The following is a 13,260-nucleotide window of genomic DNA, read 5'->3' as shown; positions in this document are numbered from 1 at the left end:
TATATAATATGTAGTATATATTATATAATACATTATATATCATATATAAATGTATTATAATTTAAATTATATAGTTTAGCTATTTGGCTTTAGATGGTTTTAATGCTTCTGATAGTGTTTTATCCCTTAGGTTTATCTGTACAAATTTTTATTTTATGACAGTTGCAAACTTTTCAGTATTTTTTTTTAAATAACAAATATTTATTTGTATCAGTTATGGTAGAAAACGTACCTACACCATATGTGCATGACCCAATCATTAAATAGAACATTTCTGAGGTGAACACACATTCTGACCCACATTTTTATATCCATTTTTTTTAAGATAGCCAATTCCTCCTCTCTCTCCATTCCAAAACATGTGAGCAACTGCTAATGGAAAGCAGTAAACAGCCACATGGGCTATAGCATTTTCATCACCACTCTGAGGTGAAGATTCCAATTACATTTGAGACTTAAGTTGTCTCAATTGTCTCCTAATAAAAGTTCTGAGTCCAGTATTTACAATATTACAGCACTAGCAGATCAGTGTCTTCAACTCGTCTCTTTCTGCTTTATCCTCTTCACCAGTTGGGGGAGGGCCTGCACTTCCATTGAATCTGCTGATAGTTGGCTGAAAATTTCTTCTAGTTCCTTCTTTTTAGTTTGGAAGGCTTTAATATCAGCATCTTGGTGGCTTTCCAGCCATTCAATCTTTTCCTCTACAGCTTTTTCCATGGTCTCCTTATCTTCAGAGGAAAGTTTGCCTCCCAACTTTTCTTTATCTCAAATCTGACACTTTAGAGAGTATGCGTAGCTTTCCAACTCATTCCTAGTATCAATGTGCTCCTTGAGTCTTTTGTCTTCCTCAGCAAACTTCTCTACATCATTAACCATCCTTTCAATTTCTTCAGGTGTCAGGCAATTTTGGTCATTGGTAATTGTAATCTTCTTTTTTTTTTCTCTGTACCTTTGTCTTCAGCTGTTGTCCAAAGAATACCATTCACATCTCTCTAAAGTGACTTCAATCTGGGGCACCCAGAGGAGAAATCCCAGTGAGGTCAAATGTACCCAGAAGGTGGTTGTCTTTATTCAGGGGTTATTTACCTTCATAGGACTTGATTGGAACAGTAGGTTGATTATCAGAAGCTGTAGAAAAGATCTGAGGCTTCTTGGTGGGTACCACAGTGTTCCTTGGTATCAGTTTGGTCATGAAACCTCCCACATTTTTAATGCCAAGTGTCAGGGGATGTACATCAAGCAGTACTAGGTCACCTGTATCTTGAACACCTGAGAGTACACAAGCCTGGACAACAGCACCATATGTAACAGCCTCATTTGGGTTTATGCCACATGATGGCTCCTTGCCATTGAAGAACTCTTTAACAAGTTGCTGAATCTTTGGAATTTGAACACCAACAAGAACAATATCTTCAATATCAGACTTCTTCAAGTCAGAATCCTCCAGTACTTTCTGAACAGGGTTCATGGTAGACTGGAACAGGTCCATGTTTAGCTCTTCAAATGTCACCCAAGTCAGGGTTTCAGAAAAGTCTTCTGCTTCGTAGAAGGACTCAATTTCAATTCTTGCTCAATGTTGAGAAGACAGGGCTCACTTGGCCTTTTATACTTCATGCTGAAGTTTCTGCACAGCTCTGTTGTCTTTCCTAACATCTTTTTCAGTATTCTTTTTGTACAGCCTGATGAAATGATACGCTGGTCAATGTCTTCTCCACCCTAATGAGTATCTCTATTGGTGGCCATGATTTTGAAGACATCAAATTGTCAATGGAGAGAAGAGACACATAGAAGGTTCTACCACCCAGATAAAACACCAGAATGTTCTTCTCTCCATCCCTCTTATCCAGACCATAAGCAATAGCAGCTGCTGTAGGCTCAGTAATGATCCTCATAACATTCAGGCCAGCAATAGTTCCAGAATCTTTGCTTGCTTGCCACTGGGCATCTTTAAAATAGGCTGGTACAGTAACAACTGCATAGGTAATCTTCTTTCCCAAATAAGCGTCAGCAGTATCTTTTATTTTAGTGAGAATTATAGCAGAATTTTCTTCTGGAACAAAGGTCTTAGTTTGTCCACCTCCAATATCAACATGAATGTATGGTTTAGGTTTCTCTTCAAACACTTTGAAAGGCAAGAACTTGATGTCTTGCTGCACAGATGGGTAATTTCCAGTGCTGCCAATAAGCAGCTTCACATCAAGGACCGTGTACACAGGATTGGAAGTAAGCTGATTCTTGACTGTATCAGTGATCAGACGTTCCTCTTCAGGGGTGAAGGCCACATAAGATGGTGTGATGCGGTTGCGCTGATTGTTGGAGATGGTCTCCAATGGCCATACTTGGACACCCCATGCAGCAGAAAGTGGTCCCCAGGTCGAGGCCAACCACAGTACCCATGTCCTTTTCTTGTTCTCCTCCTTGGCCATGCTGCACAGAACAGCAGCATAACTGCGCCCACCAGAGAGAGCTTCATCTTGTCTTAGCTATTGGCCACTTGCTCTCCTCAGCAGACAGCCAGAAGTCACAGGCAATCCAGCAACAGGCCGCAGCTGAGAGCAGTGAGGTTACAGGTCTCTCACACTCGAGACACTTCAAATCTGCCCGTCTGTGTTGTTTCTGCCAATGTCTCAAAATTTTAGTATTGAAGTGCATTTTCTTTCTACAATTTTATTAATTCCCATATGTAAAAATTGACAAATAGAATGCAAGTAAACACAGATTCACAAGCTTTTTGGCCACAGTGTAAATATTAAAAAGTTAAGTGAATTGCCAATGCTTCCATACATGCTGTAACTACACAAGTGGTCAAAGATGTACTAGAACATTATGTGGGAAAAAATATATTCATACCCAATGAAGATTTTTCAGGCACTTGCCTTCAGAAGCATTTTATGAATCAGCACTAGGTTTGCTCCAAAATAAAGCTCATTTTCCCCTACTGCCCCTATTTGTTGAGAACAATATTATATATTAAGTATGCATTTACATGAATCATTTTATAGAGAAAATTAATTGAAATTTAAAATTATAATGCTTATTTTATGCATAACTTCACAAACACAGAATTTAAAGACAATACAAGTGAGGCAGTATCATTGTATATGACTAAAACACAACCATTCTATATGACTAGCAAACAGGATACAAAAAAAAAAAAAAAGGCCAAAAGGCAAAATATACACTTTGGCAATCCTATACAAAAGGGGTTCTTTCACAACATCCTTTCATATAATAAACACAATACGTAAAAACAAAACAATAAAAAGAAAAACTGAATTTTGTCAACCCTACACAAACTGTGGCATTTCAAATTCAAGGTCTTGTAACTCTTTCATTTGTTTTAGCCTGAGTCCCTGGCACTTTGGATTCATGTCAGGCAGGCCAAGCTCCTCAGAGTTCTCTTTAGGCTCAGCAGCTGGCTTCAAAGCATAAGCTGATGTGCTGTCTGCCTCTGGAACATATTTCTCCACATGACTCAGGGGAGTAAGAGCTGTGCTAGGAGGCACTGCTGCTGAAGGTGAACCTGGTCTCTCCTCTGTCCCCCTGATTTTGCTGGTCGGGGTAGGTGGTTTGTAAAATGTTGTCCAGGGATGGGGCTCCAGTATTCTGGGTGCTCTTGCAGGAGCAAGATGGTGAGAATGAGAGTACAGTCTCACTGGTGCCTGTTTTGATGATCTCGCTGGTGTGTTGGGCTGTGTGGCAATGCTGGAATCATCACCACTAACCCTGACGCTCATTGTCACTTTTTCCTGGCGTACCGTTGGCACAATCACGGCACTCGTGCCAGTAAAGTTCTTTGGTTCACAATGTTGTCCCTGAGATTTTTGTGGAATCTGCTGATCAAAATCATTAAATTGGGGGCCAACAGTAGAAGGGGTATCTTTTCTATTAAGTTCTTCAAAGGTAAGATTCCGCCAAAAGTTGTCTGAATTGACATTTCCCACATTTCTGCTGTTTTTCTCATTAGAAGAGCTTGCAAGATGAAACCTATCTACAGGCAAACAGAAACATCGGATCTCGGTGCTTGGCATAGGCCTCTGTATATCATTTGTTGCCACATCAGATTTCAGACTAAGTGGTTTTGTGGTTTTTATACATATCGTCCATCTTTGTGATGGTGATTCAAGTTCCTTGTTATCTGAAAGGGAAGAGATCTTTTTTTTTTTTTTTTTTAACTTCATGGAGCTTGGTTAATAAGGAAGTGTGGTTATTTATGAATGGGCATACTCTTAAACAACACAGTCTTACATATTTTTTTCAACATTATTTTCTCAGTAATCTATGCAGAGGAATTAAAAATCCATTCAGTATTAAAGGCACATTCTTAATTAGAGCATTACTTTTAAAAATATTTCTTAATAGAACAAATAGTCAAAAAGCACATAAAAAATTTAAAAAAATCACTTCTTGAAGTAACTTGTTTTAATATACTACCCATGAATGAATATTTTCTGGGTTAGGACTTTCCTGATTTCAACAGGCAGACAATGATAACTTTAGAACAGTAACAGTATTCTGTACATCAACAAATGCCATCTCCTGAATCCCAAGGACTTTTCCTGTCACTTAACCTGCTTTCCAGCTACATTCTGACCATTCTGAGAGCAACAAACCAGAGAGGACTTGGATGCTCTCCCAGCTTATCCACTAATACATGGCAACATCCTCTGGTCAAAGGGAGGTTTAAGAGCTGTCAAAATTGTCATTGTGCTACTGGTCCTGGTGACTCCAGATTTACCTCCTTCTCTTCCTCCTCTATTCTTGTCCCAAGGTCCCTGTTTTCTCACCTAGAACCCTAGCACCTCACAATCTGTCTTTACTGCATGTGCCCCAGAAGCTGCTGTGGCTAGAAAGGTGTAGCCCTCTGGCCATGATCCTCATCTCCCTGCTGAGAAACATCAGACAACTGTGTGCATTGCCACTGGTCTGACAGTTTTCCAACAGCCCTGTTCATAGCCCAGAGTCCTCATCTCTGTCACCTGGTCCTTCTCCCATATCCTTGGGCAGTGGTTTGCAGGCAGACGCACACCAGCATCACTTGCATGTCATCATCTCATCTGACCTCCTTCTTCACCTGAGGCTGCTGGCCTCTCTTCCTTGGTTCCCAGGCAGTGCTCATTTGATTTGCTGTTTTGGGTGCTTCTCCACATTGATAGAAGGGAGCTGAGCCATTGTGGTTGGATGGCAACCACCAGAACATGTTTACAGTCCTGCAAAACTTCTAGCACCACTTCTAGCTGCCTGGATGATGTCTCAGCTCCAGCTCCAGTTCTGCCCTGGAAAAGTCTAGTGCATTAATCCTACCTGCATTCTTCTGTCAAGACAGACTCCTATGCAGAGATATGTTGGCATGTGGTGTTAATAATCTACTAAAGAAAAGGCTTGGAATTACCTGGTATATTATGAAAACTTCAAATATTTTAATATTATTTATTGTTATTATTATATCTACCTGGGAATCCAATTTCATTGGACAGTGAAGCAAGGTTACATTTAGGAATGAGACAGGATGAGGTTCAAATCCTGAATCAACAATAATTTAGGGACATGACCCTTGGCATTATTTACCTTCCTCAGACTGTTAGCTATGGCTTAAATGAGGCCAAGGTTTATAGTATAGAAGTGCTAATAAGATCAAATCAGATAAATGGAATCAGTGAGTCCAGTGCTTTTCTTTGCAGAGAGGTAATGGACTGTCTTTGTTTTAAGACTTTCTAAGGCTACACTCATTGATATTTCATTAAGTTTATATATCAAGTTTAACATATATGGCTGTATGTTGAAAAATTCAAAGTTAACTCTACAAAAGCAGTAACAAATGGAAGGTTTTCAACACCCTTACCAGAAACCATTCACTGAAATAAAATGATCTAAAAACAGTGAACACAAATACTGGAGCTAAGAAAGTGGAAGACATGTGTGCTTAATGTGCTAAAGTTAGGCCACAGTAAAGGGACATCAGAAAACTTTAAGAGTCAATTTTTTTTTGAGTTTCAGGAGTACAGCTTTTTTCTGCTTTGAGTTTAATTGATGACAAGGAAGTAAAACTGAAAAAAAATCAGAAAGAGAAAAAAAATAATATATGAATTTCAAGATATCTTTTTACAAGAAAGAAACAAAGCATGATATTCATTTAAATGACATTCATTAAACTTTCTCAATGGCTAGCAAATTTAACTAATAAAACCTTGTAGTTTGAACTTAACTGAACTTAATTTACCTTTTTTTAAAAGAATGAGAATTGTAGATGGACACAATATTTTTATTTTTATTTATTTATTTTTATATGGTACTTAGGATCCAACTCATGGTGTCACATATGCCAAGGCATCGATTTACCACTGAGCTGCAAGCCCAGCCCTCACCTTGGTTTTAAACCATGACTTCTTGGCAAGGTTTGAAATATGCAAACATATACGTTACATGACTATTCACCAATGAGACATTCATCCCATTTTTCCAATGAATTTTGCTTGCATTCTGGTTCCTCAATTGATGTAGTCAATTCAAAATATCTGCAGTGTGGATATCCTATTGATACAAGAAAAATTTTAAACTAAAAGCACAACACATCTCAAAACAAACAGTTCAAAGACTATTAACTTGTTAATATAAACATCACAAATTTAATGCAATTCTATAATGGTCAAAACTCAATTGATTTGTAGAAAAATATTGTGACTTTGTGGAATGTTCTGTTGATATTATGGGTTTGGAAGGATGGCTTTTATCCACCAGAGGTGCAACAACATCAGTAATACATGAAACATTTTGTGGCTCTAGGGACCCATCAAAGATCATGTGTGCATTGGTAATGAGGAACTCTACCAACAGTGTCTGATTGGCATATGCAGCATGGGAGGGGGAGATGGTACCAAGAGGGGTTGTAGGCCTGGATCTCATGAGACAGGGTCCAAATACCACCCTCAAGTTCTTGAGTTTGTCAGGTTTTCTTCAGAATGATCTGCTATCCTGAAAAGAAAAACACATAAAGTATATGAGATTTTCCTAATAGATGTCATTAATGTTAGTTTACTATGACTTGACAAGGATGGGGAAACACCGGGCTATAGTAGACTACAAAACGTTTGTCAAGGGTCAAGATGGTGGGTCTAGGGAAAGAATCCTTTTTTTCATTATGATAATTATTACACACCAAACTCAGTTTCAGAGTACTATATTAGGATAAAATGCATGTAAGTAGAAGAAACTACTGAACTCAGTAGCAGAAGGAAGAAAAACACCACTGAAAATTGCTCCATCTTTGTATGTTGAATATACTTCCCATTTCTGATACTGAAAACTGAAACATCACTGTCAATTTCTCTCTCACTGCCCAGTTAGTTTTCTTTTAAAAAAAATACTTTTTAACTAGAGATGGACACAATACCTTTATTTTATTTATTTATTTTTATGCAGTGCTGAGTATCAAACCCAGTGTCTCACATGTGCTAGGCAAGTGTTCTACCACTATCCACACTTCCAGCTGCCACAGCTAGTTTTCTGGCCTAGATAATTCTCTCTCCTGAACATCTCTCTGTTCTATTGCCACTATCAATGTTCTGATGTTCTGGTTTTACTTCAAACACTCTCAGCTTGTTATTTCTATGACTATCCAAAGAAATCTGTCTCTCCCTGGTTTAGCTATCAGGATGACACTACATTCATCTACAGGTAAAAAAGCTGTGAGATATATATATATATATATATATATATATATATATATATATATATATATATATAGTGAATGGGGTAGTTTTCTATTTGTCTTTCAGAGGATTCATCATTTATGTATAGAAATGCATTTGATTTTGCTACTTTGTCAAATTCATTTATTATTCTAGTTTTCTGGTGGAGTTTTTTGGATCCTCCAAGTATAAAATTATGTAATTGGCAAAGAATGATAGTTTGAGTTCTTCTTTTTCCATTCGTATTCCCTTGACTTTCTTTCATCTAATAGCTCTGTCTTGAGTGGCAAGGATTGTGTTGAACAATTTTTACATGAATGCTTCCAATTTTTCTTCATTTAGAATGATGTTAACCTTAGGTTTAGCATAGAGAGGTTTTACTATGTTGAGGTATATTCCCACTACCCCTATTTTTTCTAATGTTTTGAACATGAAAAGGTACTGTATTTTGTCAAATGCTTTCTCTGCTTCAATTTATATAATCATAGGATTCTTCTCTTTAAGTTTATTGATTTGATGAATTACACTTACTGACTTTTGTATGTCAAACTAACCTTGCATCCCTGAAATACATAACTTGATCATGATGCATTGTTTTTTCATGTTTTTGTATGTAATTTGCCAGAATTTTATTGATAATTTTTGCATCTATGTTCATCAGGGATATAGGTCTGAAATTTTCTTTCCTTGATGTGTCTCTGGCTGGTTTGGGTATAAGGGTGATACTAGATTCACAGAATGAGTTTGGAATGGTTTCCTCCATTTCTATTTCATGGAATAATTTGAGGCCCTTCAAAAGATTAATAGATAAAAAAACTGTGCTATATATACACAATGGACTATTAATCAGCATTACAAGAGAATAAAATAATGACATTTACAGGTAAATGGATATCATGAAATAAGCCAATCCCCAAAATAAAAGACCAAAATTCTCTATGATAAATAAATGTTGGTACATAATTGGGTCTCTGGGGATAGAGGAACATGGGTTGGGCTCATTAGAGAAAAGGAAGAGGAGAGATATGTGGTAGGAAAGATGATGGAATGAGACAAACATCATTACCCTAGGTACATGTATGATGGCTCATGTGTTACATCTCTATATCACGTATCGAGAAATGAAAATTTGTGCTCCATTTGTGTAAAATGGAGTGAAAAGCATTCTAATGTCATGTAAAACTGATTTGAACTAATAAAATTTTTTTCTTTTAATTTTTTATTATATTTATTTATTTTTATGTGGTGCTGAGATTCAAACCCAAGGCCTTGCATATGCTCTACCACTGAGCCACAATTCCAGCCACAAAAAATAAATTAAAAAAAAATTAAAATGATATCTGAATTGCTGTCAGAAAGGTCTAGCAGACAAATCTGAATATGTGAAATTTCTGATTCCAATTTCTTTAGGGGGTATAGAAACAATATGGTCAACTCATCTGCCAGGTAGGTAATATTAATTATCAGGCCTCTAGGAAGGGTATCACAGATCCTGCTACTTCTTGCTGTATTGTAGCCTAATGAAATCATATTTTCAAAATGGAAAATGCTTTTTTTGTGTCTCCATGTCTGTTCTCCTCTGCCTAGTATGTTCTTCTGCACATTCTCTACCAAATCAGCACTCAGTTCTTAAAATCAGACACAAGGGCTTTTGCCTCTTTGGCTCTATCCCTACCCCCAAAACTTCCTTTGCATATCTACAAGCTGTGCACAGCTACTAGAAAAGGATGATGGTATACTGTGGTTATATACAGGTCTGTCTTCCAAAAGAATGAGCCCACAAATGGCAGAAACCTTATATTTCCATCCTAGTTTCCCCAGCCAGAGCCTGGCACACAGGAAGCATCTGAGGGAACCATGTTTACTGCATGAACATGTATTCAATGTATCCGTCTCCCAACATAGAATAAAAACATCCTAAAAATTATTTTTAAAATCATACCACAACAATATAAATGTACTGAATACTCTTGCCCTGTTCAATTAAAAATGGTTAAGATGGTATAAAAATTCTTACTGCTTAAGATGGATGATAAGATAATGTAGAGTGTTAAAATTGGATGTCGCAATTGTCATACAAGGTCCTTGGTTTTGAGAAGAATTTGGTTTTGATTTCCGTACACATATTTGGCGATGTGTTGTCTTCAGGGTTGTCCCTTTTGGTGTCCTGTTCTTGGTTAATATGTTGGATGACATTTGCAAGCTCCATAATTTCCTGGTACCACTGGAATAAAACCAATGGATCTGGTAGCTAAAGATATAAAATTATATTAAGAATACCTTTGGGCTGAGGTTGTGGCTCAGAGGTAGAGTGCTTGCCTAGCACATTCAGGGACCTGGCTTTGATACTCAGCACCACATAAAAATTAATAAAATAAAGGTATTGCATCCCACTACAACCCCAAAATAAATATTTTGAAAAAATCTTCTACCTATTTTTTTGGCTAAAGTCAACTATAAGTGAGAGTTACTCAATTAATTTAGCATGTCCCTTTAAATTAACAAAATCTAAAGTCAATCTGTATTTATTTATATCTTTTTCAGTACTGTAGATTAAATGTAGGATCTCAAGCATGCTAGGCAAGCACTCTAGTACTGAGCTTCATCCCTGCCCATAAAATATATGTGTTTGGTATACAATTGACTTACAAAACAAATCAAAATCTTGACTATAGATTATATTTATGTTAATAACCAATTACTAGACAATGAGTGAAATTCTAGTCTTTAAATGAAGTTTAAACTTTAAGCTTAATAATGGAATTTTAAAATTCTTCATCTCTATCCTAAACACATTATGTTCACATCTGCCCCCCAAATAGCATGATCTTCAGCTGTTTTACTAGAACAAACATAGGGTAGTGCACAAAAGCTATAAAATGAATCAGAAAATCATGGATTTTATGAGTAAGGGGTAGAAATATCAAAGGGCTACAGGGCCCATATTTCACTTGGGCAAGAATGAAGATCAGAACAAGATAATATGACCTACAAAAACACACTGTCAACATCTCATGAAACTTTAAAACAGGCTGATTTGCCATGAATAGATCAAAAGAAAAAGTTCTTACAACAAATATCCACTGCCATCTGAATTTCAACGTTTCTACTGATCTACAATAGAAAATTCAGTGAACAGTTAGCTACCTGATGTTCTATAATATCTGTGGAAAGTTAGGGTTTTGCTCTGTGATCAGTTTCTATCTTCACCACTCTGGGATCTGAAGCAAGTCACTTCACCTCTTGAAGCTTTAGGTCAATGAGTCAAATAAAGGCTACTCTCTGACACAATTGTAAGAATTGAGCACACTTTCCCAAATAAAATACTTAGACATACAAAATTCCTCAACACAATGCAAGTTTATTGTATTGGACCCTATTCATCTCCTCTCCTTGACTGATTAAATGAGATTAAGGATGACACATTATGAGACTTACAGTCATTCAAAGGTATCAACCTCCATTTCTCAGTTGAGAGGTCTATCAAATGTGATTAAAGGGTTATCAATGCTTTCCTGGGCTAACATTATAGATCCAGGAATTTATACTTAATTTCTTTCCCTCCTGCAATCCCACTAAAATACAGTAGGCTCATAAAGTCTAGGAAAATAAAGAAAACAAAAAGCATCAATTCACAAGTAGAAGAGCAGATGAACAAGTCTTGACGCAGCATTTCCAAGATAGCTGACCCTTTGTCACTCAACATGATTTTCAGAATCCTAAAGGCACGTGGACAATCATTACCAGGTCCTCTGATCTTGAGTTAGGTTGCAGATGGGCCAGCTAAGAAAGCTTAGATCTCTATGGAATCCTGTCTCCACTTCATGTCCTAGAGCAATCTCCTTCCTAAAATTCTGGAAAATTTTTCTCTGGGCAATGGGATACAGAGACTCTCTGCATTGAGGCATGCCAAACATAAGGAACAGAGAGTTAACTGTCTTCAAATGGGGATATGTTGGCTATATACACACTGAAAGCACAGATTCTACAGTCATCTTATGCACCCTGGCTCCCACAGTATTGGTACTATATCTCTAGTCAAGGAAAAAAACCCTTTCCTGGGGGACTGGGGTTGTGACTCAGTGGTAGTTCACTCATCTGGCATGTGTGATGCACTAGGGTTGATGCTCAACACCACATAAAAATAAATAAATAAACTAAAGATATTGTGTTCATCTACAATTAAAAAAATGCCTTCCTGGGAGGATCACATCAGTTTCAGAACAGGGAACTAGAGACATGTAGTTAGGCATATACCAAATAGTCCACCTAGACCACTTCATACTAAAGTTCAAAGTTTTTAAAAAGCCTTGATGTGTTCAAGTGCTTCCAAAGTGATTTCAAGTCCAAACTCATGTAACTAGACACCATGAAAGACAAAAATCAAAATAGGTAGAAAAATAACAAAATGAAGGTCTAAAATGATGCTGTTAATATGCTGGCAACTAGTCAGATATGGTGAACGAGGTAGTGGAAATTCAACTGATCTAAATTGAGATGTGCTCTAAATGAAAAATAAATACCAGATTTCAAAGAAGAAGAGATGCAATAAAATAAATAAATAAACAAAATACCTCATAAAATACAAGATATTCAAAATGCTAAATGATATATTAAAATTCACTTCACCTAATGCTAAAATTCTATGTTGCTATAGAAAATTTAAGGTCATATATGAGGGTGACATTGTATTTCTACAGAGGTTAGAGGCTAAATAGAGAAAAGAACCCTTCATGAGAAAAATCTATGAATATCCACAATAAAAGAGCATACTATAATAATTTAAAAATATTATCAAAGAAATAGAAAATCAGACTTCTTGAATATTAAAACATAATCTCACAAATGGAGTACTTTACAATAGTCAAGAAGAAAAAGACAAGGAAATGTCTTAGAAAAATTTTGAAGAAAAAAAGAACAATACAGGAAAGGTAAGGGAACTAGAGAACATGTATGCTTGCTAAGCAAGTGCAAGACTCTGAATTTTTAATTCCCAGGACTACAAAAAAAACAAATTTATAAATATTTACATGTGTGTTGTATATGTGCACACACACACACACACACACACACACACACACACACATCTCCAAACAAGAGCTTCAAGTACAAATTACAAAGACACAGGGTGGGTAGGGAAATGGGCAATAAAAATCAAGAAAAGTTCCAAGAACTAAAGTGCTCACAACTGGCAGAGCTCATGAAGTGACCAGAATACTGGAAGGAAATATATCCAAATCAAAGTACATTATTATAAAATCTTAGAATAATGAGCGGGTGATGACATAGTCTACACCAATGAAAAATATGAAATATAAAATATGTTTGTTCTTTGCAGTTGATGGTAGGTTTAGAATAAAAATTTAACCTGTAGAAGGTATAATTTTTACACTTCACAGATGTCATGTGAAGTAAATTGGGACAGATCTACTAAATGCCTTCTGTTTTCGAGAGCTTGACACAGTCTTGCCATTTTTCCCTTTTTGCCACTCACGTGATAAATTCCCTTGAAGAGAAAAGAAAAACAGTATGAAATATTTTATTTTAGTACAAAGGGATAAATACAGACATT

General features: G+C 36.5%; 2 pseudogenes; both read right to left on the bottom strand.

Annotated features, from left to right (window-relative positions):
- Window positions 1-517: 517 nt before the first annotated feature.
- Window positions 518-2,473, bottom strand: LOC113196551 (endoplasmic reticulum chaperone BiP pseudogene; annotated as a pseudogene).
- Window positions 2,474-3,287: 814 nt separating this feature from the next.
- LOC113196549 (rho GTPase-activating protein 29-like) overlaps window positions 3,288-13,260 on the bottom strand; it is a 35,109-nt pseudogene continuing 25,136 nt past the window's right edge.

This window comes from Urocitellus parryii, chromosome 9, assembly GCF_045843805.1.
Source record: "Urocitellus parryii isolate mUroPar1 chromosome 9, mUroPar1.hap1, whole genome shotgun sequence".
Lineage (NCBI taxonomy): Eukaryota > Metazoa > Chordata > Mammalia > Rodentia > Sciuridae > Urocitellus > Urocitellus parryii.
This window is presented reverse-complemented; position numbering and strand designations above follow the sequence as displayed.